Consider the following 25634-nt stretch of genomic DNA (forward strand, 5'->3'; position numbering starts at 1 on the left):
ATGAAAGGCTGTTAATAATGTTAGCTCAATAATGATGAAGAAATATTCAAGAGAGGATGAATTAGATTTTTAAAATTTTTTTCAACAAATCAAACTTCTAAGGACAACAAGCTTGAAGTCTAGTTATCAAATTTTCCCATTTTAAAACATGTCAAATAATTTAGAAACCAAATGAACAAGTAAGATTAAAATAAATTCTCAATACTCTTCAAAGTGAGGTGCATAAGTATACGAAAGTGTATCAAAGTGATTTGAAGAGTGAGTTAAAAAATAAATATGTTTAAAAACAAATTCGTAAAACTCCTTAAAGCAAAGTAAAAAGCACTAGCGTGGAAGTGAAGAGTAGAGAGTTGCAAAAAAAATTTCAAAAACTTCTTCAAAACAAAATATACAGTTAGAAGAAGAAAGAAAAAATACAAAGAATTTATACAGGTTTGGCTCTCTTTGTACATCTTTTTCCTCGACTCACTAAGGAGTTTGAAATCCACTATGAAAACTATTTTTTAAAGGATCAAGCATAATCTTTACAAACCATTGCCTTTTATAGATCAAGATCAAGCACAATCTCTTGCCATTTCAAGGATCAAGTGTAACCTTTACAATATTGCCTTTTCAAGGCTTAGGCATAACCCATCTCTTTTTTATAAGATTAAAACAAATGTACCTCTAGAAGATTGATTTTGCCAGGTAGATACATGGAGGAAGAGTTTGAAGGAGCTAAAGATGATTACAAAAGATACAAGTGAAATCACAAAGAATTTGAAGTACAAGATAGCTTACAAGCTTTTTGGAAGAATATAAATGGCTTGCTTTAGCTTGGTTTTTCTTTCGTTTTCCTCTTCTTCATTTCATTTGATTCTTGATCAAATGAGGTTTCTTTCAACTCTCCTTTCACCCAAAATGTGTTGGAGAAGTCCCTTTTATATTTGAAAAAAGTTTATAACCATTGGAGATGACTTGATGGGAAAATTAGACATTTTTCTTGTCTCTTTTATGTCCAATGGCTACTTTCTAGAGCTAAGGAATCAACTTTTTCTTCTCAAGAGATTGATTCTTTTTGGGTTTGAAGCATTTTATCTTGTAAGAAGTGGTCAGCGCATTCTTGAGAAGTCAATTCTTTTTGCCTCTGGAGCATTTTATTTTCTAGAAATCAATCTTTGCATTTTTGAGACATTGATTCTTTTTCGTTCCAGATTTTTTAGAATTAATCTTTTGCTTCTCCAAAAGTCGATTCTTACAATTTGGGCACCAAATTCAAAATTCAAAATTACTTTTGCCAGCTCCATCTTCATTCATTCTCCAATCTTTTCTTCCTTTTCAAGTTTTTGATATTTGTCTTGCAACTTCAAAAGAATCTATCACTTGATGCTTGAGAAGTTGATGCTTCTAGTGGCTTTTGTATTTTCAAGCATTGATGTTCCTTTTCCAGTAGTTGATTCTTATACCAAGAACTTGAGATTCAAAGTATTCAAAGATTTTTCCTTTCACAAAGCATTTTCAAACACAAGTTCAAAAGTCAATCAAGTAAGGAAACACTAAAGCACTTCAAAAGCATTCAAGGGTTACTCAAATAAGAAATTTTGATAATTTTTGTTATTTCAAAACTTTAATCACTTTCCAACTATTAAAACTAACAATCTCCCTTTTTTTTGATATGAAAAAAACTTTCAGCAAAATTTGCTTATAAAAGTACTCCCATTAAATAGTTGCATGGTTAAAAAACTTGAAGCTTGAACTATAATATCCTTTTTGATTATGCAAATTTTCTCAATATCACTCTCCTTTCTTATTTTATCAAAAAGGAAGATAGAAACACAATAAGCATAATTTGCAAAGCATGATAAGGAATATACTAATATGCACTATGCCACCAAGATTCAAATCTAATACCATTTGATAGATGTAAGTAAAAGCTCCCTCTTTGCAAAAGCAAATAAGCACAAAATCAATTGTGAGAGTAAACTCATTTTAAAGCTCATTTTAATCAATTGATAAAGTCCTAGTAAAAACTCCCCTTATCATTAAGCATTATAAGCATATCAACTTCAAAGCTCACACATTTAAGAAGGATATGATCAACTTTAAAGCTCAAATGAGAAGAGAAAATATAAAACTTGATGTAAATTTAAAATTAGAAGCCAATTAAAAATACTAAAGCTTGATACCAATGGTTAAAATAAACTTGATATTAATTGTGGATCTCAACATTCAAGCATAAATGAGAAGCATTAAGGAATAAAAAAAAGTTTGGTGTTAGAAGATATTACTAATAATGAAGAACACCAATTGTTGGATTCTCATGTAACTTGTTGAAGATCTGAAGTGCTAGTGACACCAATTTTGATAAGCTCTCCCTTATTAAAACATAAGATGATAAGGTCTATAAAAGAAATCATGAGCCTATAATAAATGAGCATTTAAGTAGATATTCAATCATGCATTAAATACTCATGTTTGCAAAGTAGTTCCTAGGCATGTCTAAGGTGTCATTAGTCACCAAGTATCAATCTTAATCATTTTCAAGCATTATTAAGCACTCTTTATTTTCATCAAGCATTATCTATCATTGAGCAATACCAACCAAGCATTTTCAAGGAAATCTCTAATTAAAAAGAAATTATAATTCTAGGAGAAATTCTGTATCAAAAGAATGTCATCTGTAAGTATTTTTAATAAGTATTCTTCCAAATTATTATCAAACATTTCAAGAAATATTCTCCAAAGCATGTATGATCCTACCAATTCAAGGAGAATTTTCACATCAAGAAAATATCATTATTAATAAAGCTATAAACTAAAGTTGGATGGACATAAAGTCTTTAGATTATGTAATCATTTAAGCTCATGGAAAACATAATTAATATTTAAAAGCATAATCAAAAAATATTTCAACTATGTCAACACAATGTTCAATCAATTTTAGCATTTCAATATATCTTTCCTTTAAGTTCAGCTTTAACGCATTTTTGAGGATTTTCTTCATATTCAAAATCATTTTCATTCATTTTCAAAGCTCATTATGTTCAATCAATTTTGTCATTTCAAAAAAAGAATGAAGCTAACATTCTTGGTTTATTTTTTAGTTTGGTTAAGTCACATGCTTACATGACATTTAATGTCACTTAACCTTAATGATGAAGTCTAAAACTTGGCTAAATTAATAAAATTACTCGTAGAGATTAATTCCATAACTCAAGTCAAGTATGGTCATGAATGATCATGTTTTTGAACTTGAAGAAATATCTTTTAGTTTTCCAAAGATTTCTTGTTTTCAAAATTCAAAGTGTTAACCTAAGAATTGAATTCTCAAAGGTAAAGACTTAATTCTTAAATGAGAAGAAAGCAAAAATTATTTCTTTATCATAAGAAGAATCGATTTTGAAAAAGGAGAAGTCAATTCTTAAGTAGAGATCAATAATGAAGAATCAAATTTGAGAAAAGAAAAAGTCAGTGTTTGAACGATAGAAGCTTTAGGATTTGTGAAGATCCAATACCTTAGAGACAAATAATTGATTATAAAGGGATAGAATGTAGAAAGTAGAAATGTAAAAAAGAATGAATCGATTATACATGGAGAAGATATTGATTCTTGAAGCACCAAAAGTAAAATTCAAAAACTTGGTGACCAAAAAAGAGATGGTACAAGTGGATAAAAAAGGGGTACCGTAATCAAGCTTAAATTCAAATTTTGGTACCAAACTATAGTGAAGAATCAACAACTCGAGGCAAAATAATCGATTCTCCAAAGGTTACAAAGATGTCACTTTTGAACCCGGTTGTAAAAGAACCGACATCTTAGAATAGAAGAATCGATTCTTCAAAGACAAAAGGCTCCAAGCTTTAGAAGAATTGACATCTCAGAATAGAAGAATTGATTCTATAGAGATAGAAAACTCTAGACTTTATGAAGAATTAACAACTGAATAGCAAAGAGTCTATTCTTTATATGCGACAGAATTGTGCAAGCTAGCTAGAATGTATGAGAAGTGATTCAAATTTCACTTTAACAATCAAGAAATCATAGGAGCTAAATACACCTACCTTAAAGATGTTAAAGCAAAGGACTTGGAAGGATTTTGAATGCATTTGAATCATGTTTGAAAAGGAAAAGAGCGAAAAAACAAGAGAAAGAGCTGTGAACAGCAAATTCCTATCTTTGAGTAAGAGCAGAACCTAAAGGTCACATTTTTATCCTTCAACTGATTCTTTCTAAGCTTAAACCTTCTTTCATCCCTTATATCTTTTGAGAAAGTTCTCATCTTTCTAATCCTAAACTTCTTTACCAGTTTTGTTAGATGTTTGGAGTTAAAGGTTTATGAGAATCCACTATTGTATTGGTTATACCTCTAAGTGACTACCTTCTTCCAACTTTAAAAGTCATCTTGCCTTCCTTCACATCAATGATTGTTCTTGCAGTCACCAAGAAAGGTTGTCCCAAGACTAAAAGAATTTTCATCTCCTTTTCCATCTCAAGCACAATGAACCATACTAGAATGAAGAGATGCCTAACTTTGAGCAACACATCCTTTATAATCCCAATAGGGTATTTGATTGTTCATTCTACTAATTGCAAAGAAAATGTAATAGCTTCCATTTCATTAAGTCCAAGTTTCTTGACAATAGACATAGGAATAATTAAAACACCAACACCCAAATCACACAAAGCTTTAGAAAATTAAAACTACCAATAGTGTAAGAGATAAAAAAACTCTTTGGATCTTTAAGCTTTAGTGGAAGCTTGTTTTGGAAAATAACACTACACTCTTTAGTAAGGGTAATAGTTTGAAAGTCCTCCAATTTCCTCTTTTTGGATAAGTTATCCTTCAGAAATTTTACATATGAAGGCATTTTCCCTAAAGCCTCAATAAAAAGAATGTTGATGTGAAGCTTTTTCAACGTCTGCATAAATTTCCAAAATTGGATTTCTTGTTGTTTCTTGAAACACTGAGGAAAAGGTGCTAGTGGTAGAGTTGCCTTTGTCTTTTTCTTTTGACATTGCTCATTAGAACTCATAGTTTGTGCCCAATTCTAAACTATTTTGTCTTTTGCTCAACGTGCTTTGGGTTACTTTCCACTTCCTTACCACTTCTCAAGGTAATGGCATTGACATGCTCTTTACCTTCCCCCCTTAAATTTGCCTCTATCACTAAGTAGTGTTCTTGAGCTTTATTGTTTAATGAGTTAGCAAGTTGACCAACTTGGGTATCAATGTTACAAATGATGCTGTTTGACTTTTAATGAAAGTTTGATTTTGAATGATGGCATCATTCTTTGTCACGAACTACATCAGTGAATCTTCTACAAATGGTTTCTTTTCTAGAATAGGAACTTTTGCCTACTACTAGAATCCAATAGGCATGTTAGAATCTGAAAATAAAGATGATCCTTGATTGTTACCCCAAGAGAAGTTTGGAGGGTTCCTTTACCCTAGGTCATACCTATTGGAGTGAGGATTGTTTTACTGTATATTCCCTATAAACTACACTACTTGGACAATGATTGCTTGCATGTTTATCTCCACAATACTAACAAAGTACAAAAGGACTTCAAATGGTATTAGCACCAAAAGATTCAAGTTTTTTGGTTAAAACTACTACCGATGCTAATAATGTCATGAAGGCATCCACATCTTGAACTCCAGTTACTCTCTTATGCATTGATCGCTCTAAGTGGTAGTTGTTTGAAGCCATTTTCTCCAACAAATCGTATGTCTCATTGATTGACTTAACCATTAAAGCTCCTCCCATAGTGGCATCAATGGTGGTTCGAATATAACCATTCAATCCATTGTAAAATGTCTACACTTATAGCCACTTTGGAAGATCGTGACAAGGACAACGCCTATGTAGGTCTTTGTATATTTCCCAAGCCTCATACAATGATTCAAAATCTAGCTGCATAAATGATGTGATATCATTTCTCATTTTTGCTGTCTTAGCTGAAGGAAAGAACTTGGCAAGGAACTTTTGAGTAAGATCATCCCAAGTTGTTATGGATCCAGTAGGGATTGCATTTAGCCACGCTTTAACTTTGTCCCTCCATGTAAAAAAGGGAAAAGCCTCAAATGAATTACATAATCTATGACACCATTGTGTTTAAAGGTATCACATATCTCTAAGAACTTTGAAATATGGGCATTTAAATCATCATTTGGAAAGCCCTCAAACAAGATTGAAGTTTGAATCATGGTGTTGATTGCTGACTTGATCTCGAAACTATTGGCTTGAATAGCCAGCCTTCAAATGATCTATGGAATCCTTTGTACCAACGGAATAGAATAATCCCTTAAGCAACGATTTTCAACTACTAATCACTCTAGGATTTATTGCTCACCATGTTAATCAGCCATTGCATTTGATTGAGCAAAAGCTTGTTAATTTTCTCATCGAAGTCTTCAGAATGTTCTCTCAATATGTAGATCACATGGTATAAGCTCCAAGCTTTTTGCTCTTCTCATATAATGACGGAATGAACTTGAAAAACAAAGAAGAAAAACTCAAATTAAGACTAATCTATTGAATTTTAATATTAACTAAATAAATAGGGTAACAAATTCTCAAAAATGAAGCCAAAAACTTGTTATCGATTTTGCACATTATTGAACAAATAATATAGACAATAAGTCTAGAATTGTATCTCACAGGGATTTGTTCTTAAATCTTCACTAAATACTAAAATTATGATAACCTAATCTTATTCAAGTAGCTCGATTTTAGTAGTTAGTGAAGATTTAGGAACAAATATCAAAGAGTTCAGTGATTCAATCCTCAGGCAAAATCCAATATCCCAAGGTGTGAGTTATGTGCCAAATATGAATAAGTATCCAATATACCTTAAATCATTGTCTTAATGGGTACAACTCATTTGAAATGTTTAATTTTTTTTCAAAAAAACAATTAATAAATATCAAGTTAAAGTTTTGTAAAATATGTTGAGGAAAAACAAAGTTTTTGTTTCAAATGAAATAAAGTCATTTCCTTTGGAAAACCATAAAAGAAAACCAATGGATATCAAAACAACATAGTTCATGGTAAATTGAATATGCCAAGTCTAAATACTAAAGTCATGAGCAAATACCCAATCTAAAGATCAAGATCAAGACAAATACCAAATCCAAGTACCAACATCAAACAAATATGAAACTCAAGGACCAAGGTTGAAACAAATGTCAAATCCAAAGATCGGACATCTAAGAAAATACCAAATCTAAAGTCCAAAGTCGAATCAATATCAATAACAAAGTCGAAAATTCAAAACATGTCATGATTCAAATTTAAGCCATGACTGGCACAAGGGTATTGGTGGGAGTTACCCTCTTAACCCATGCAAGCCTAAAATGGACAATTCAAATCAAGTACTTGGATTTACCTCATGGAAATCATCACATGAAACTGTACATCAAACATGCATGAACAAATTAAATTACATAAGATTATCATAGTAGTTTGCACGTCCACTTGCTTAAAATGCTGAAGCACACATGTCCAAATAACAAACATAAGCCATCTTATGGGAAATACAGAGTGTAGCCATTCCATGGCACATTTGAACATGCATGTCATTAATACAAGACATAAGAAAAATTTTGTTTATAACAATCAAACATAAATGACCAAACAGAATAGGACCAGTGGAGTACAACTTAAAACAAAATGGATGATGCATACTAGATGTTATATGATCACCTACCAAAAATTGACTGAAGTATTCGCTCTTCCTAAAAGACGGTGAGCCAAACAACTATTAACCTACAAAACCATTACATCTTACTTGTGTGAGTTATAAACAACTCCATGAGTAGATGCGGGGAAGGGGAACAAGTTAAACGAGAGAGTGCTTGTTAAAGATACTTTTAAAAATAATGCAAGTAATCCATTTCAATCAATATCAAAGTTTGCCTTTCAACCATAACAAATATTAAAAGAGTTTAGGGATTCAATCCCCTGGAAAAATCCAATATCCCAAGCTGCCAGTTATGTGCCAAATGAACGAGTATCCAAGGGAACTCAAATCATTGTTTCAACAAGTACAACTCATTTAAAGCGATTTTATAAGGTTTTGTTGAAGACTAATTCTAAAGCCTTTGAAATAAGAATAATGGTTTATGAAACATTCAAGTCTTTTCACAAAAATAATTAATAAATATTGGGTTAAAAGTTCTGTAAAATTTGTTGAGGAAAAAAAAAGGTTTAGTTTCTAATGAAATAAATTCAGTTCCTTTGGAAAACCCTTGAAGAAAACCAATGTATATCAAGACAACATAGTTCGTAGTAAATTTAAATAAGCCAAGTCTAAATACTAAAGTCATGGGCAAAAACCTAATCTAAAGATCAAGATTGAGATGAATACCAAATTTAAGTACCAACATAAAACAAATACGAACTGAAGCTCCAAGGTAAAAACAAATGTCAAATACCAAGATCGAATATCTAAACAAATACCAAATCCAAAGTTCAAAGTTGAATCAATATCAATACCAATGTCCGAAATTGAAAACAAATATGAAGTTCCAATTCCATAATGTCAAATGTCAATTCAAATAAATCATGGAGCACTATGTAGCATGGACAACTAAATTAAAGTGTGCCGTAGCACCAAAGTGGTCAGATACATGATAGTCATTGACTGTATATCAAACATGGTAGGATCGTATCAACTACCAAATGAAACCAAATCAGCATGCCATGTCAACTACCAAATGAAGTCATATCAAAGAAGTAGGACCATGTCAACTACCAACATGACCAAATCAAAAGGGCAAGATTATGTCAACTACATAATCAAAGTTAAGCATTGTGCACAATGGCTAGAGTCTACTGTCACTAGCTACATGTCCACAAATCAAATAGGCTCCATTAAAACATTTTTAGGCTATGTTTCCAAATATTCAAATGTTCATTTACACATGAACAAATAAGGTCACTTTCTAACCAAAAACAAATGGTTCAAATGAGATGAATGCAAGTGTACAAAGTTCATTTCCAGGCAAGGTAAATTCTCAATCGTCATCTAGTCACAAGCAAACATAGATTTTCTTAAAGGCATCAAACATTTGAAAGGCTTGTTCCCTATGCTCAAAATTAAATACATTGTAAAATATCTACATAACATACATAGATTTCATAAAACAATCTTGAAACCATTATTCTAATAACAAAGTTCATCAAAATACATTTTAAAATGAGGTTGTAAAATAAGGATGCTTAATTATAGTAAAATAATTGAAAACACTGTATCTACCCACCTCTTAAAGCGTGCCTTTTCCTCTTGAGAAAACAAAAATCATTAAAACTAAGTTTTTGAGAGTGAAAATCCTTACCTTTAGCAATTAGAATCCAAGATTTGATGATGAAGTTTAAGGGTTTTGAAAGTTATGAAATTTGGAAGAAAATGGGTGGGAGAAAAAAGAGGTAGGAGAGAATTAAAAAAGGGTTTTAGGGCTTTTAAGCCCATTTTAGGCTAATCGGGCAATCTAAGATCAACTATGGAGGGTCTATTGTCAATCTTGGACTAGAATGTTTGCATTGTTTCCATTTTTCCTTCGTAAATTTGACTATAGAGGGTCTATAGTCTATCCTAGACAAAAATGCATGACTTCCCTTGCTTTTACTTCACAAGATTAACCCTTTATGCAATGGGGTGACTTGTTAGGTCTAGATTTGCAAAAATTGTTCGTTGTAAGGCCTAATCCCATTCTAAACTCCTTCCACAACCTCCATAACTTCTAGTTTGAATTCCCAAGGATGAAATTATGGTTTTTAAGTAAAGAAAAAGCATTTCCTAAGCTCACTAGGTCGATTATCAAATTTTGTCCAAGTAAAGGAAACTAAGGGTTTCACAAAACAAATATCAAGTTCCAATTCCATATTGCCAAATAGATTGTGGGGCATTGAGTAGCATGACAACTAAATCAAAATGTGTCATAGCACCATAGTGGTCGTATACATGATAGTCATCGACTGTATATCAAGGTGGTAGGATTGTATGAACTACCAAACAAAACCAAATCAAAGGGGTAGGACTTTATCAACTACCCAATAAAAGCTAAGCATTATGCACAATGTCTAGTGTCTACTATCACTAGTTATAGGTCCATAAGTCAAGTAGGCTCCACCAAAACATTTTCATGCTATGTTACCAAGTATCCAAAATATTCACTTACATATGAAAAAATGAATTCATTTGCCATCCAAGATCAAAGAGTTCAAACAAAAATGAAGTCAAGGTGTTCAAAGTCCATTTCTGAACAAAAGATGAATTCAATCATCTACACAATAGAAGTTCAAAATATAGATTAATTTAAAATTGTCAATTTCAAAGACAAGTTAACCTAGTGCTAGGGTCTATGCAAAACTAATCATTTTTTGCTTTGAATTTTCAAATCATCAATAAAGCAATTATCCACAGACAAATATAAATTTTTGAGGCTTCTAACAATTGAAAAATTTGTTCCCCATGCTCAAAACTAAATACATAATAACATATCTACATAGTATACATAGATTTCATAAAATAAGCTCGAAACCATTATTCACATCACAAAGTTCATCAAAATATGTTTTAAAGTGAGGTTGTAGAATAGGTATGCTTAATTATATTAAAATAATTAAAAATGTCATATCTACCCACCTATTGAAGCATATCTTTTCCTCTTAGCCCTTTTCGTTTAAAGCTTGACTTTTTCAATAAACTCAGATTACTCGAATAACACTTAAAAAATGATGTTTAATCATCAATATTATCAAAATCTCATAATAATTTCAACGTACTTTGAATACCTATTTCTCTCTCAATTTAATCTTCACTTATTTCCAATGATTTTCACTAACTTTCTTCCAAACCTCATACCTAATAAATAAACAACTTATTTTTATCTATTTGTCCTCCTTGGTGAGCTTCAAAAGAGGGGATCTAGCCAAATTTTGAAAACTTAAAAAAATTCCTAGCTTTTAGAGAGAGAAAACAAAAATCATTAAAACTAAGTTTTTGGGAGTGAAAATCCTTACCTTTAGCACTTAGAATCCAAGATTTGTTGATAGAGTTTGTAAGTTTTTAAAGGTATGAAATTTGGGAGAAAATGGGTGGGAGGACAAAGAGGTAGGAGAGAAATGAGCAAACTTCAGGTTTTAAGGCTTTAGAGCCCGTTTTAAGCTAACTGAGCACTCTAGGATCAAGTATGGAGGGTTTATAGTCGATCTTGGACTAGAATGCATGACTTTCCCTACTTTTTACTTCACAAGATTGACTTCTTAGGTCCAAATTTGCAAAATTTGTTCCTTTTAAGGCCTAATCCTATTCTAAATCCCTTCCACAACCTCCTCAAATTTTAGTTGTGAAATCTCAAGGATGAAATTTAGGTTTTTAAGTCAACAAAAGCCTTTACTAATCTCATTGAGTCGATTATCAAATTTTGTCCAAGTAATGGAAACTAAGGGTTTCCCATTTTCTCCCCCTTAGGAAAATTCATCCTCGAATTTAGACAAGTGCAATACCCATTGATTCTCGAAAAAGTGTGGGGACTTAGCCCTTTTCCCATTCTTGGCCCTTCCATAATCATTGTCACATGTATGTTAAACTTATCATCTTTTCTATCAAGTTTATATCCTTAGAAGAGAAATTATTTTAAGATACCACATAACTTGGGCTTGGCTATCCACACTAACCCATTCTCAAATCTAAACTATGCACAAGCGACATAAGAGAGAATCTCAAGCGGGACTTTTATCATCGTCCTTGCTAACCACTATCCCTACTTAGTGATAGTAGATGATAGCTGTTAAAGCATCTATAGGTGGGATAACACCATTGTCCCTATGAGCTCTCGTCAAAAGTCCATTGAGATACAATAATGTGGTACTCATATGAAGAGATTTTTCACATCACTGGGAATTATGACACATGATGTCTATGTGAAAACCTTTTATTGGGCATTTTTGGATACATTAACGAAATAATTATGAGTTTTAAAATTTTAGATATGAAATCCAGAATTTGAGTGTAACTCAACAGAATACTAAATGCATAATTAACCTGATTTATAATATAATTGATTTATTTCTCAAATGCATTGACATAACTGATAAATTTTATTTTATAAATATTAGTGTATATAAAATATCACTATAGAATATTATGAAAAAAATTAGTAAAATTTTCACTTCTTTCACTTGTAGCATCGCGCCAGCCCTTATTGTAAATATTAAGTAACGTGTTATTAACTTCTATTTAGCATGGGGTCCATTTTCTAAAAGAAAGAGTCAAAAAGTTATGAATATAAGAGGTTTAACACTTATTAGTATTTATTGTTAGGTACGTTATATGTGAGCATTTATTCTTATCTAATAATTGTATATAAATACTATAAAATTGGAAGAATAAGAGATTGAAAATTTATATTATATATAATTGACTTTTATATTATTTTAATGAAGAAAACTTCTAGTAAGAGTTCCATAAATTTGTTTATTCAATGAATGAGTGAAGATGATTTGTGTTCTCATGATTTGTCCTCTTTAAGGAAGGCTGATCTGATACCCTTCCTTGGAAGTTTTTCCTTAATCTCTCTGCCATTATTTTTGCCCATCTGTCGTCTTCGGCCTGTCATACTTATAGCCAGCTTCTTTTCCCCATCAATTAATGCACTTTAAACTCCCCGGAAAGAGGTTCAAGACTTGTGGCAAATAGGATTTTAATGCAAATGCAAACCCATTGATTGTTGGATTTTTGTCATGGTGTGACAGTGGAGAAAATAAGATGTCCCTTCATCCTTTACAAATGGGAATTTGCTGTCCTTTGTTTGTTTTCATAATTACAACGGTTACTAACATTTTGCCCCTTTGGCATTACCCAACTTGGATTTCAAATTTAATGCAAAGTTCAGCCTTCAATCCACACTTGGCTTGCAACTATTAAAGTTCAGGCTCTTTTCTCCCATGGTTTTAAACTCCCAAAATTCTAGTTAACTTCAATTTTCCTTTCATATGAGAATTATTTATTTACTTCTTTCCTCCTGTACTTTAACTTTAAAAGTTTCATCTCTTTATTCCCCCTATATGACCAGTGCCTACCAACTCCTTGTTCTCAAAAACCATCTTCTCTCCCATTGAACATACGCTGCCCATTTTGTTATAAACTAAATATAAAACCCAACAAAGTTCACAGAACCCTTCATTCTTTTTCATTCCAAACAATGGCCTCACAACAAAATCAACAAGGGATGAGTTCTAGTTTAGATGCAAGTGCTGACTTGACTCCCAAGGATTGCTTAAACATAGATGAATTCCTAGGAGAGTTTAACAAATCCTACCATCTCAATTCATCATCGATTGAATTAGATGACAATGAGGTAATGTTTATTTTTTATTTGCACAAGTAAGTCACTTTTGCTAGTATTAAGTTTTTACTCATCTACAAGCTGATTCTTTGTTTACCTTTGGTAGAAATGTCGTAAAGAAGAAGCTAGAAAGAGAAGCTTTATGGAAATGGAGAATGGTGAAGGGGAACAGAGAGGAAGCCTAGACTTGAATCTGAGTCTAACACCGATAGGTTTGCTGCAGCAAAAGGATTTGTGCGGAAACCAATCAGAGATATCATCGACATCGTCATGCATGCCTGTAAACCTAGACTCATCGTCATGTGAAGAAGTTGAGTTTAGCAACAAAACAATTGAGGATCCATCACTGATTCTGATGGGCTGTTCTCGTTGTTTGATTTACGTGATGGTATCTGAAACAAATCCCAAATGCCCAAAGTGCAATTCCTCTATTCTGATTGATATATTTCGCCGCAGCTTTGGTAAGAAATCAAGGAAGACTTAGTTAATCTTTTTGCTCTCCTCTCCAACTATATATTTCCCTTTTCTATATTTCTGCTGTTCAATAAAAATTAAATCTTTCTTCGTCTCCATATGACTTGTAAAATTTTGTTATTTTCATCATACCTTTTTTTTTTTTCTTTTTGAGAAAATGGTATTTTCTATGTAAGAATTAATAAGTGAGACTATATTTTTATTGTTATATTGATGATTAGTTATTAGTGATGGAGCAAAGGTGAGAGCGGCCACCATCTCTTAATTTTTTAATTTTTAATTTTTGATTATTATATGCATAAAATTTGAAATATATAGATAAAGATTTTATATAATTATTCTTTAATCACCTCTTATGTAAAATTTTGAGCCACCACTATTAGTTATGCATTTAATATAACGGTTACGTACATTAAGAGAGGTACAGAATTATCTTAACAGGATATACCTCGATGATTAAACTTAAAATTATAATTTGAAAATATATGTACAAATCTTGGGATAAAAGAGGTGAAATTCATAAGATGAAAGATATTTACTTCTTATTAGGTAACTCAAAATTTATATTTCTTTAGAGTTTATATTCCTATTATTCTTTTTGTTGTTTTCTATTTTTTTAATAAGTAAATTTATTAATAAGGAATAATCCCTTTACAGCATGGAACTTACGGTTATAAAGCTAAAATCGTATGCTCCAACCAAATATTGCATTACAAAGAGATAAACACAAACTCATTAGAAAAGAACTCTACCAAAGAAACTCATCAAAATTTCCTTTATGTCTAAAAAAACATCACATCATCAAGAAGCCAAGCCACATTCAAAAGAAAGCTCACAATCATCTATCACAATAGTAGAATCAACAACACCCTAAAAAAGACACCAGCACAAGATATAAGTTAGATATTACCGACTCTACGGCAGGAAATTGATGAGATCGTTCTCCCTTAGTGCTCCATCTTTCACTAGTTGATCCACAATCCTATTAGCACTCCGTAAGGTGTGAATATTCTTCCGATTCATCGTCTTCTTTTGAAGTGCTCAATTTTGATTATCCAATTCTTATATTTCCAAGGCACATCTCTGAGTCTTAATCCATTTAATGACATTAGAAGAATCACTCACAATCAATAAGAAATGTGTAGCCTGCCATTCGGAAGAAACAAAAATGATAAAGACCTTAAGCACAACACAAAGTTTAGCAAAATTCGCATCATGTGCTGTTATGGACTTAGAGAAAGTAATCTTTATTTCACCCAAACTATTTCCCGAAACTCTACCTATTCTCTCCTCCCTCAGATTTCCCCTTATTGCGTAATCCATATTAAACTTCATCTATCTTTTAGGAGGTGCAACCCAATCAACCATAACAGCTACCTTTGGACCTTTACTAAGAACCTTTACTAAATTTGGAACTAACATAATATGAAGAGTAAAACCATCAATCTTAGGCCATCTAACACATGCCTAATCACAATTTAACTAAATCACACAATTGCTCATGAATCCAAAGCATTCCTTTAAAAAACAACTTCATTTCGAAAGAGCCATACAATCCAAATAATGGTAGAAAAGGACATATCCCACAACCTTATCAAGTAATACTTGCCATAAGAAGACTTCCACTTTATGAAGAACTATATGTTAGCTTAATTCTTCTTTTAACTAGAAAAAATTGATTGAAATTAATGAGTTTTGAGAGTAAAAGATAATTTTGAGTATGAAGAAAATACTTAAAGAATTGTTAAAGCTGAACTTAAAAGAAAAATATATTGAAATGCTTTAATTGCATGAACAAATTTTGAATATGGATGATCATGGTCTTAATTTTCTCAAAAGTTTCTTATTTTCAAAATTAAATGTGCCAGCCCAAGGAACAAGTTTTCAAAATAAATGAATTGATCCTTAATTGAAAAGGAAGCAAAATATATTTCTTTGATTTCAAGAAGAATTGATTCTAGAGAAAAATAAATTAGTTCTTGAGCAAAGATCAATAGTGAAAAATCAATTCTAAGAAAATAAAAAGTTGGTTCTTGGAAGACAAAATCTACAGACCTTGTGAAGAACCGACACCTAAGAAATAAAGAATTGATTCTGCAAAGATAGAAGGTAGAAGGATAAAAGCAAAGAAGAAAAATTGATTCTAAAAGGAAGAGAAGTCAATTCTTGAAGCACCAAAAGTACAACTTAAAAACTTAGTGACCAAGAAAGGCATGGCATAACTAGATAAAAATGGAGTGGCAAAATTGTCGGTTCTTTTACAACTAGGATGAAAGTGACACCTTTGAAATCTTGCACTATCGGTTCTTTTGCCTTAAGGCATTTGTTCTTCATTGTGGACTAGCGCCAAAATTTGTATTCAAGCTTGAATAGAAGAATTGATTCTTTAGACACAGAAAGCTTCAAACTTTGTGAAGAATCTACAACTCAACTAAAAGAATCGATTTTACAGAAGTGACAAACTTTTGTAAGTTGCTTGGAACGAACAAGAAATGATTCAAGACTTACTTCGATAGGCATAAAATCTCAAAGGTTATAAATATTCATTCTAAGGATGGTAAAGAAAGAAGAGAAAAGTATTTTGAAAGATTTTTAATCATCTTTGAAGAGGAAAGAGTAAAAAAAAAAATAATTGAGAGCAAAAAGTTGCCACTTTTGAGCAAGCAAAGAGCTTAAAGTTCATATCAATATCCTTAAGCTGATCCTTCTTATGCTTAGACCTATTTTCATCATTTTTATTTTTGTAAAAGCTCTCACATTTTTGAACCAAAAATTTTTTATCAACCCTTCCAAAGGTTTTTAGTTTGTGGTTCACTAGAATCCACTATTGTATTGGGTACACCTCCACGTAAAAGGTAAAGAGGTTTTACTTTATCCTTTAAAATGCTTTTTCTTGTGTAAATGTTGTGCTTTACCTTTAAAAAGGCAATGTCTTGGTAGACGTTGCACCTGATCCTACAAAAGGCTAGTTGTGAAGGTTACGCTTGATCCTGCAAAAGGCATGTTGCAAAGGTTATGCCTGATCATATTGAAAAAGAAAGCTGACAGTGGATTCAAACTCCTTATACTATCAAGGGAGAAGACATATGCATTAGAAGGATAAACCTCTATAAAAATCATGCTTAGTCCCTTCTTACTTTGTTTCTTTTTACTTATTAATTTTATATTCTGGTTTATTGTTTAATTCTTTCATAGTTGAATTGATTTTTGAAAAAGGGGGAATTTTTAATTAACAACTAATTCACCCCTCTTGGTAGTTTTACTTTAAGCTTATCTTTTATAATACTTGTTATCCAAATGGGATCTTAACTCTTTACAAGTTTGACCACCATTAAGAAATCCTATACAAAAAGCTTAAAGTAATAACCATGGCATCTTCGAGCTTTATTGGTGAAAGACAATCTATATTAAGGCCTCCTTTGTTCAACATGGAGATCTATCCATTTTTGAAAATGAGGTTTGAAAATTTTATACCATCTGTTGATTTAGATCTTTGAGATATTATTATTGATGGACCTCATATCCCACAAAAACTGTAAATAGTGTAAAACATGTTAAAACTAGAGCTTAATGGGATGATAAAGACAAAAAGTTGATACAGTTTAATCACAAAGCTGTGATAGCTATTTTGTGTGCTCTTAGGAAAGATAAATTCAATAGGGTAGCTATGTGCTCTATAGCAAATATAATATAGGATACTTTTACTTTTCATTTAAGAATCAAGTCATTTCTTTTGAAAACCTGATCTTTAAGCTAGCATATTTAATTTTGAAAACAACTCACTTTTGAGAAAATTAAGAGTATGATCATCTATATTTAAATATGTTCAAGCAATTAAAGTATTTCAATATATTTTTCTTTTACGTTCAGCTTCAACAATTCCTCAAGGATTTTCTTTATACTAAAACATATGTTTCACTTTCAGTGCTCATTAAGTTTAATTAATTTTGTCATGTTGAAATTAAGAGTTAAATTTTCTCATTGAAGAAAAATTCCCCCTGAAAATATGCTCATTTTCTCTAAAGTTTTTCTCAAGTAAAACTCCCCATGAATTTGTGTTTTTTCAAAAAGATTTAACATTTAGGTTTAAAAGCACTTTTGAAATAGGTTTTAAAAATATAGCCACATGAATGAAAAGTTAAGCGCAAATTTACTCATAATATGTTTCCCCTTTTCTATTATATCAAAAAGGAATAGAAAATAGAGTATAAGAACAAAGGAAGAAAATACTCATAGAAAGATAAAGCATTAGTAGCACAAGTTATAAATAATTATCAATCAACATTTTAAGGATAAAACATAAAGACATTCACAACAAGTAAGTTCAATCAACATTTGAGGATAAGGCAAACAATCATTGGTAATCATAGAGATCAATAACAAAAAAAAAAGCAAAGAAGATACGTCATTAAGTCAATCCATATGTAGAAGATCATTTGTAATACAATCATGTTGGTACAAAACAAAATGGATGCAAATGTTATGAAATGCAACTTTCTAGGATTCGGTTTCGAAATCAGTGTTAAGTCAAAGTTTTGAGTCAGTGTCTTCTTGTTCTATGTTTTGCCACCCATCCTTATTCATCCAACTACTAAATTCAACTCTGTACTCATATCCCATATTTTCTAGTGTAAATCAATTAACCTTTTGGTTACCATCTATCTTTTGGGTTCGTTATTCCAAGTATCAATCTTCAACTTGTGAATGAGTTTTGATGTCACCATTCTATATGCCAAATTGCTTTATGTTCCTCTTACTAGAGTTGTCATATCTTTAAAAATGAATTAGGCAAGATCAATTGATGTTTATTCTTTATGTGGTGCATGAACCGCATTCCTCATTTGTTACAATTTTAGACTTGATTCCCAAAGGTCTGATGCTATAAGCAACTATAGAGTGCAAGACCTTAGCATAAAAATGTGTTCGTGGAGCCTACTTGGGTTATGGACCTGTAGCTAGTGACAGTAGACACTAGCCATTGTGCACAATGCTTAGCTTTGATTAGGTAGTTGACATAGTTCTGCCCCTCTAATTTGGTCTTGTTGGTAGTTGGCATGGTCTTAATGCATTGATATGACTTTGTTTGTTAATTGACATGGTTCTACCCTTGATTTGGTTTCATGTTAGTTGATACGGTCTTACCACCTTTGATATATGGTTGATGGCTATCATGTATCCAACCACTTTGGTGCTATAACACTCTTCTATTTGGTTATCCATGCTACTTAGTGCTCTACGAACTATCTAAAATTATCTTTGATACTGTGGAATTGGAACTTGATATTTGTTTGAATTTTGGATTACTTGCATTTGTTTTAAAAGCATTTTTGACAAATACTCTCCCCCTTTAGGTTTTTCCCCCTCCCCTTATTTGTTCACAGAGTAATTTATAACTCACACTTGTAAGATGCAATTGTTTTGCAAATCCATAGTTGCTTGGTTTGTTGTCTTTTGGGTAAAGTCAATACTTCACTCAGTCTTTGTAGGTGATCATATGGCTTCTAGTAGGCGTCAGCCCTTTTATTTCTGAGTCGTACTCCACTGGTCTTATTTAGGTTGGTCGGTTGTCTATGACTATTGTGGATAATATTTTGCTTATATCTTGTATTAAATGACATATATTTTGAGAGTTGCCACTAGATAGCTACACTTTGTATTAGCCATAGGATGGCTATACTTGTTATTTTGATATGTGTTGCTTCCACATCCTACGCACGTGAGCATGCAAATTTAATACGATATACATATATATTCTTTATGTTATAAACATGTGTGATTTAATAGGTTCATGTATGTTTGATGTGTGGTTCCATGGTGATGAGTCTGATGTGGTAATTTTGAGTATTTGATTTGTATTGTTCATTTTTAGGCTTGTGTGGGTTAAGAAGGTAACTCTCATTAATACCCTTGCACTGGTCGTGGCCTTCAAGTTTAGGTTGTGACAAATGATGAGCACTGTTTACAAGATGAAAAGCTTGCTAGACAATCTTGTCTTCAAGGTTGAAACTTGACTAATTCATCATCATTTGTAAAGTTTCCATCTTAAAGCTCTTTTTCCTTATTCAAGTAGTCAAGCTTATCCTAAATTTCTTTGCTGGATTCTCTTTCCCCTAGTGCAATGAAAAGAGTATGCATGGCCTTAGCATTTAACTCTAACATTTCCAATCATTTGAGTCCCATGTATATATTTCATTGACCATCTTAAGTGGTCCTTCTTCAATTGTTTTCCACATTTCAGGATCATATGTTTGAATGAACTACCTTATTTGAATTTTCCACTAAGAAAAGTTTTCACCACTAAATATTAGAAGTTCTACAAATGATTTTTCTCTCCTGGGAATTAATAGAGCAAAATTTGTGTCCATTAAGATGACATCTTCAATTTCCTCTTATTGATTATTGTGATTTTCTTCAACACTTGGGTTATTCTCTACTGCTTCAAGGTTCACACATATGTCTTTTATGAAAATCTTGTGATTTAGACATTCAAAATTAAGATACTATAGATTTTCTTTGTGTCTACTTGACTTTGCATCATCATCATTAAAAGGATCATCAAGTACCATATAATTGAGGTTTGCAGTCTCTTCTTCCTATTCATTTTGTGACTCATCGCTGCCACTCCTTGTTACCGTCATTGGTTTCTTCTTGATGTTTCTTGAATTGTTCATCTTTAGTTCTGGACATTCGTATTTGGTGTCATTAAGTCTTTTTCATTCATAGCAAATAATGTGATCCTTTCCATCATCATTTTTTTGAATATTTTTCATAAGATTTCTTCTTAGTTCCTTTCTTTTGCAGAACTTTATACTTTCTTGTTTGTTCCTCAAAAATTTATTAAACCTTTTGGTTAACACAGCTATTTCTTCATCATCTCTTTCTTCATTATCACATTCAACATTCTTTGCATTTTCCTCCTCAATTGCCTTGAGAGCAATACTTTTTCTCTTTGTTTCTCCTCTAATTGCTTCATCAAATTCTTTCTCATGCCTAAGAGTCATTGTATAAATAAGCAATGATGCTAAGAGCTCATCAAGCATGAGTACGTTCAAGTTTTTTGCTTCTTCAATGGCAGTAACATTTAGGTCTCCACGACTTGGGTAGACAATGAATGATTTTCTTCACCAGCTATGCATTTGGGAACTCTTTTCTTAAAGCCTTAAGTACTCCTATGATTTTGGTGAATCTTTCAAACATTTCTTTGATAAATATATATTTTTTTATTACAGGAAGAATTGATTCTGGAGAAGAAGAAGTTAGTTCTTGGGCAAAGATCAATGGTGAAGAATTGATTCTAAGAAAAGATAAAGTTGATTCTTGGAAAGCAAAAGCTACAAGCCTTGTGAAAAACTGATACCTAAGAAACAAAGAATCGATTTTGGAAGACAAAAGGTAGGAAGAGAACAATAAGGAAAAAAGAATCAATTTTACGAGGAGAAGAAGTCGGTTCTTCATGCACTAAAGGTACAACTCAAAAACTTGGTAATCAAGAAAGGCATGGTACAATTGGACAAAAGTGGAGTGGCAAAATTCAAACTTGAATTCAAATTTTGGCAGTAGTCCATAGTGAAGAACCAACACCTTGAGGCTACTTTTACTCCCAATTATAGAAGAACCAACACCTCAGAGTAGAAGAATCGATTCTTCATAAACAAAAAGCTACAAACTTTATGAAGAGCGTACAACTCAACTATAAAGAATCGATTCTACAAAAGTGACAAACTTTTGCAAGCTAGTGGTAAATTACAAGAAATGATTACTTACAAGAAATGATTCAAGATTTACTCCAACAAGTAAAAAATCTAAAAAGTTATAAATATCCATATTAAGGATGTTAAAGCAAGAAGAGAAGAGGATTTGAAAGACTTTGAATCATCTTTGAAGAGAAAAAAAGAAAAAAACAAGAAAAATGGCTAAGAGCAAAAAGTTCCCACCTTCGAGTAGGCAAATAGCCTAAAGTTCATAAATTTATCCTTTAGTTGATCCTTCTTAAGCTTAGAATTTCTTTGATCATTTTTATTTTTGTAAGAATTCTCACCTTTTTGAGCCAAAACTTCTTTATCAACCTTGCTAAAGGTTTTTAGTTTTTGGTTCACTTAATCCACTATTGTATTGGGAATACCTCCATGTAAAAGGTAGAGAGGCTTTGCTTGATCCTTTAAAAGGCTTATTCTTGTGTAAAGGTTGGGCTTTAACCTGAAAAGGCAATGTCTTGGTAGAGGTTATGCTTGATCCTACAAAGGCAAGTTGTGAATATTACGTCTGATCTTGTAAAAGGCATGTTGTAAAAGTTACACCTAATCTTGTTGAAAAGGCAAGTTGATAGTGGATTCAAATGCCTTATGCTATTAAGGGAAAGGATGTAGGCATTGAAAGGTTGCATCTCTATAAAAATCCTATTGAGTCTCTTTTTACTTTACCGTTCTTTGCTTATTAAGTTTGTACTTTATTTTATTATTTTTTTCTTTCATAATTGAACTAATTTTTGAAAAAGAGGGAATTTTTACTTAACAACAAACTCACCCCCCTCTTGGTAGTTTTACTTTAAACTTATCTTTTCTAATGCTATACCACACCAAACTAGTCACCACAACTCATTATTATCAGACTCATTAAACCTACAAAAGAATAAAACCTATTGTAACTTTCCAAGTTTTTAAATGCATGACTTAAATTTAAGGGACTTTCAACATCAATTGCATCATTTAAGGGATTTTTGAATTTCTTCTTTAAAGAGCCATAAAATCAGCCCGCAAGCATTATAAATAATTCATTTGCTTGCCAAAAATCCTGCTCCCCACCCCAATCTTTTTTATTATTGAAACTGCCACACCTACGGCTATTCTTGTTAACCCCTATAGTAGCTTGAACACTTGCCCAATCATTTTTCTTACTTATCAAACCATAATCATAATATTTTTCCCTTTGTCTCTGTTGTTTATCCTTCAAAATATGCACTCCCCTATTACTTGAACCTTCAATTTTCACTCACTCTTTTACAAATACATGAATTGAGTAAAATTTCAAACTAGTCTAAACCTTTGTGTTGTCACATCTTCTTTTCTAAAGGATCATGATTGACACTAGGTCTTATGTAGGTATGGCCCACTAGGACCTAGTAAGCCTCATATCCATTTATCATTCATCATTCATTCATATGTGGACTTGTTATCCACCATAACCATACATAAAAGCATTTAACACAAACAAGTTCATTCATCCCTACATTGGCGCCATTACACATTTATGGAACTTCTCGACATAAGGTGTGGAAACGTATTCTTTCATTAACAACATTTGTATAGCATATATTTCATATCATCATTAAATGCACCCTTGGTGCTCACATAGGCTCTCAAGCCACCATCATTCACATAGTGTAAGTATATTTAGGTATAAGCCATTCCAATGGCTTCACAGTCAAGCATAGTTTAAGTTTATAAACAAGAAAAGTAAAGATCGACTCGTCAGCAGTATATGACTCAACCCTCTAGGTTGTAAGTGGTTGCCAAAACACTTACCAAGAAGGAATGGATCACGTTTCTATGACACTGGCTACTAAATATCTATAATCATTAATTAACAAAAAAATGAAAAACTAACGTGTGTGTCACAAAGATTCTGTAAGTGAATACAAGAATGAGGTAAGCCAAGGGGAAGAGTTTTTGCAACAAACCATACTTTACACAACAACATGAGTTTCATAACATCCATATAGTTCCTTTCAATGCTCATTAACCATCATTTCAAATCATTTCTCATAAATGCGATTTAAATCCAAGTTATGCAACCAATTAGATAAACAATCATGTATTTCCATATACAAAACATTTATGAGGAGGAAACAAGAGATTTCCTTCTTTTACGTATCGACACCTTAGCCTTGGTAGTGTTGGTCCTAAAAGGAGTGTTAGAAGGGGGTGAATAACACTTAAAAATATTTTTAAGGGTAGCTATTGAAATTTAAAATTTGCTTAAAAAATTTAAGATGGATGGTTTGAAGACTTTTTGAAGTTAACAAACACCAAGTAAAGAAGGGTCAATAATAGTGGAAAAAACACAACATTTATAGTGGTTCAGTCCACCTGACCTACATCCACTACCTTGATCTTCCTAGTCAAGGATTTTTAACCTAACTTACTAGAACTAGTGGAATTAGCACTTCCACCAAGCTTTTACAAGGTGAGCTTCTAACCCAAGCTTTAACCCTTTTACAACAAGTCCTAAGCTTACCCTAGCTTAGACTACCCCTTAGACTGTCTCGAACACTCTAAATCAACAAAAAATAAAAGATAAAAAAAGGTACAAATGATCACCTAATTGATTTAAGTTGTACAAGCTTTAGCTCAAACACTTTCATAAAGAAGATTTGCTTTTCTAAGCTCTTCTAAACGCTTGGTAAGTTTCTCTATCCCTTTGAATGTTGGAAAAGATTTAAATACATGAGAGACTAATTCTGGCCATTAGAGACAATTTCTAGCTATTACTAGTCATTATTTTGTCTTCTAGCGATTAAATTCAAATGTGTTGGCAGTAAACCTTTAACCTATTAATGATAAGCTTTAACTGATTAAGCTTTCTCTAGCTTGTAGTCTGTTTCGTTGTGTTAACCAGTTAATGGTAGCTTTAACTAATTAAAAGCTTTTTGTTTCCAAGCAACATTTTTTACCAACCCTTTATTAATTAATTAGTCCTCTCTTTGAGTAATTGAAGCATCTTTTTTTTTCATAATTAACTAATTGGAATAGGCTCCAAACAATTAAGAATTCTCCAACTTGAAATCTCTTGGCTTGGAGTCTTTGAATGGTCACTATTACTTGAAATTTGAATTTTTTACGCTTTTAGGTACTTAAAACTTATGGTTTAATTGGTTAGCCCTTTTAATTAACCAATTAGCAAGCTTCTTTGTTTAGCTTCCAACACCCTCTTAATTAGTTAAGCCTGGTGCTAACTGATTAAGGCTTCTCTATCTTGCTTTTATATAGCACCTAACTTTGCCTTAACTAGTTAAGGTTCCACGTTAATTAGTTGATAATGTTCTATTTTCACTAATCCTTTTCTTCTTTCCCTTTTTAACTGATTAACCATTATAGTATCATGGCAAGCTTCTTAACCTGCTTTCAAACAACATTTTCATTAAGAGATTCAACCTTAATCTTGCACATTGAACAATGAAGTTAGGCATCAAAGAATGAGGTATGTTTAGTTATCATAAAAAACACATGGAGTCAGCATTCTCTCTCTCTTATTTTTCATGATGATAAAACATTCTTAGATTAAGAGTGCACTATCTATGTGTAGTATCAATGCTTTAAATCTTTATGCATAATGAGGATTGCTTTCCCTTAGTTAATGCATCTAGTTTTCTTTAAAGATTTGCAATAAAATATTTATAATGTCCACAATAGCTAAACAAGATATACAATATCCACAATAACTAAGCAAGATATATTGAATATCCATAATAACAAGCACATAATATTCAACAAAATCATAACTAAGTGTCAAACACATAAGTTAAACATAAAAATTTATCAAACTCTATTTAACCTAGTCTTCCTTCTCCTCCTTTTGGTCATCATTAAAATAATATTTAAAACTCCACCTTAATGAGTGCATTTAGATTTTTCTTTAATCTTTAAATTAGACTTTAATGAATGGGAATCATAAGCACTCATACACCTAAGTCATACAAGCTTATAGATATAGTTCAATAACTTCAAGAGTCAAGCTTGTAACTATATAAGAACAAATGTATGAGAGATAAATCATTTCAAGAACTTGTTCAAGATCACTCAAATAATGTTCAAGCAAATTTGATCCGTTT

At 31.9% G+C, this 25634-nt stretch overlaps 1 non-coding gene across 1 annotated transcript; it reads left to right on the forward strand.

Moving 5' to 3' along the window:
- Nucleotides 1-5820: 5820 nt before the first annotated feature.
- On the forward strand, nucleotides 5821-5927 carry LOC149526586 (small nucleolar RNA R71). Its single transcript, XR_016351882.1, has one exon. It is a non-coding gene; the product is annotated as a small nucleolar RNA R71 (small nucleolar RNA).
- Nucleotides 5928-25634: the final 19707 nt, after the last annotated feature.

This window comes from Theobroma umbraticum, unplaced genomic scaffold (assembly GCF_002168275.2).
Source record: "Theobroma umbraticum cultivar Fairchild unplaced genomic scaffold, ASM216827v3 scaffold_12.1, whole genome shotgun sequence".
NCBI lineage: Eukaryota > Viridiplantae > Streptophyta > Magnoliopsida > Malvales > Malvaceae > Theobroma > Theobroma umbraticum.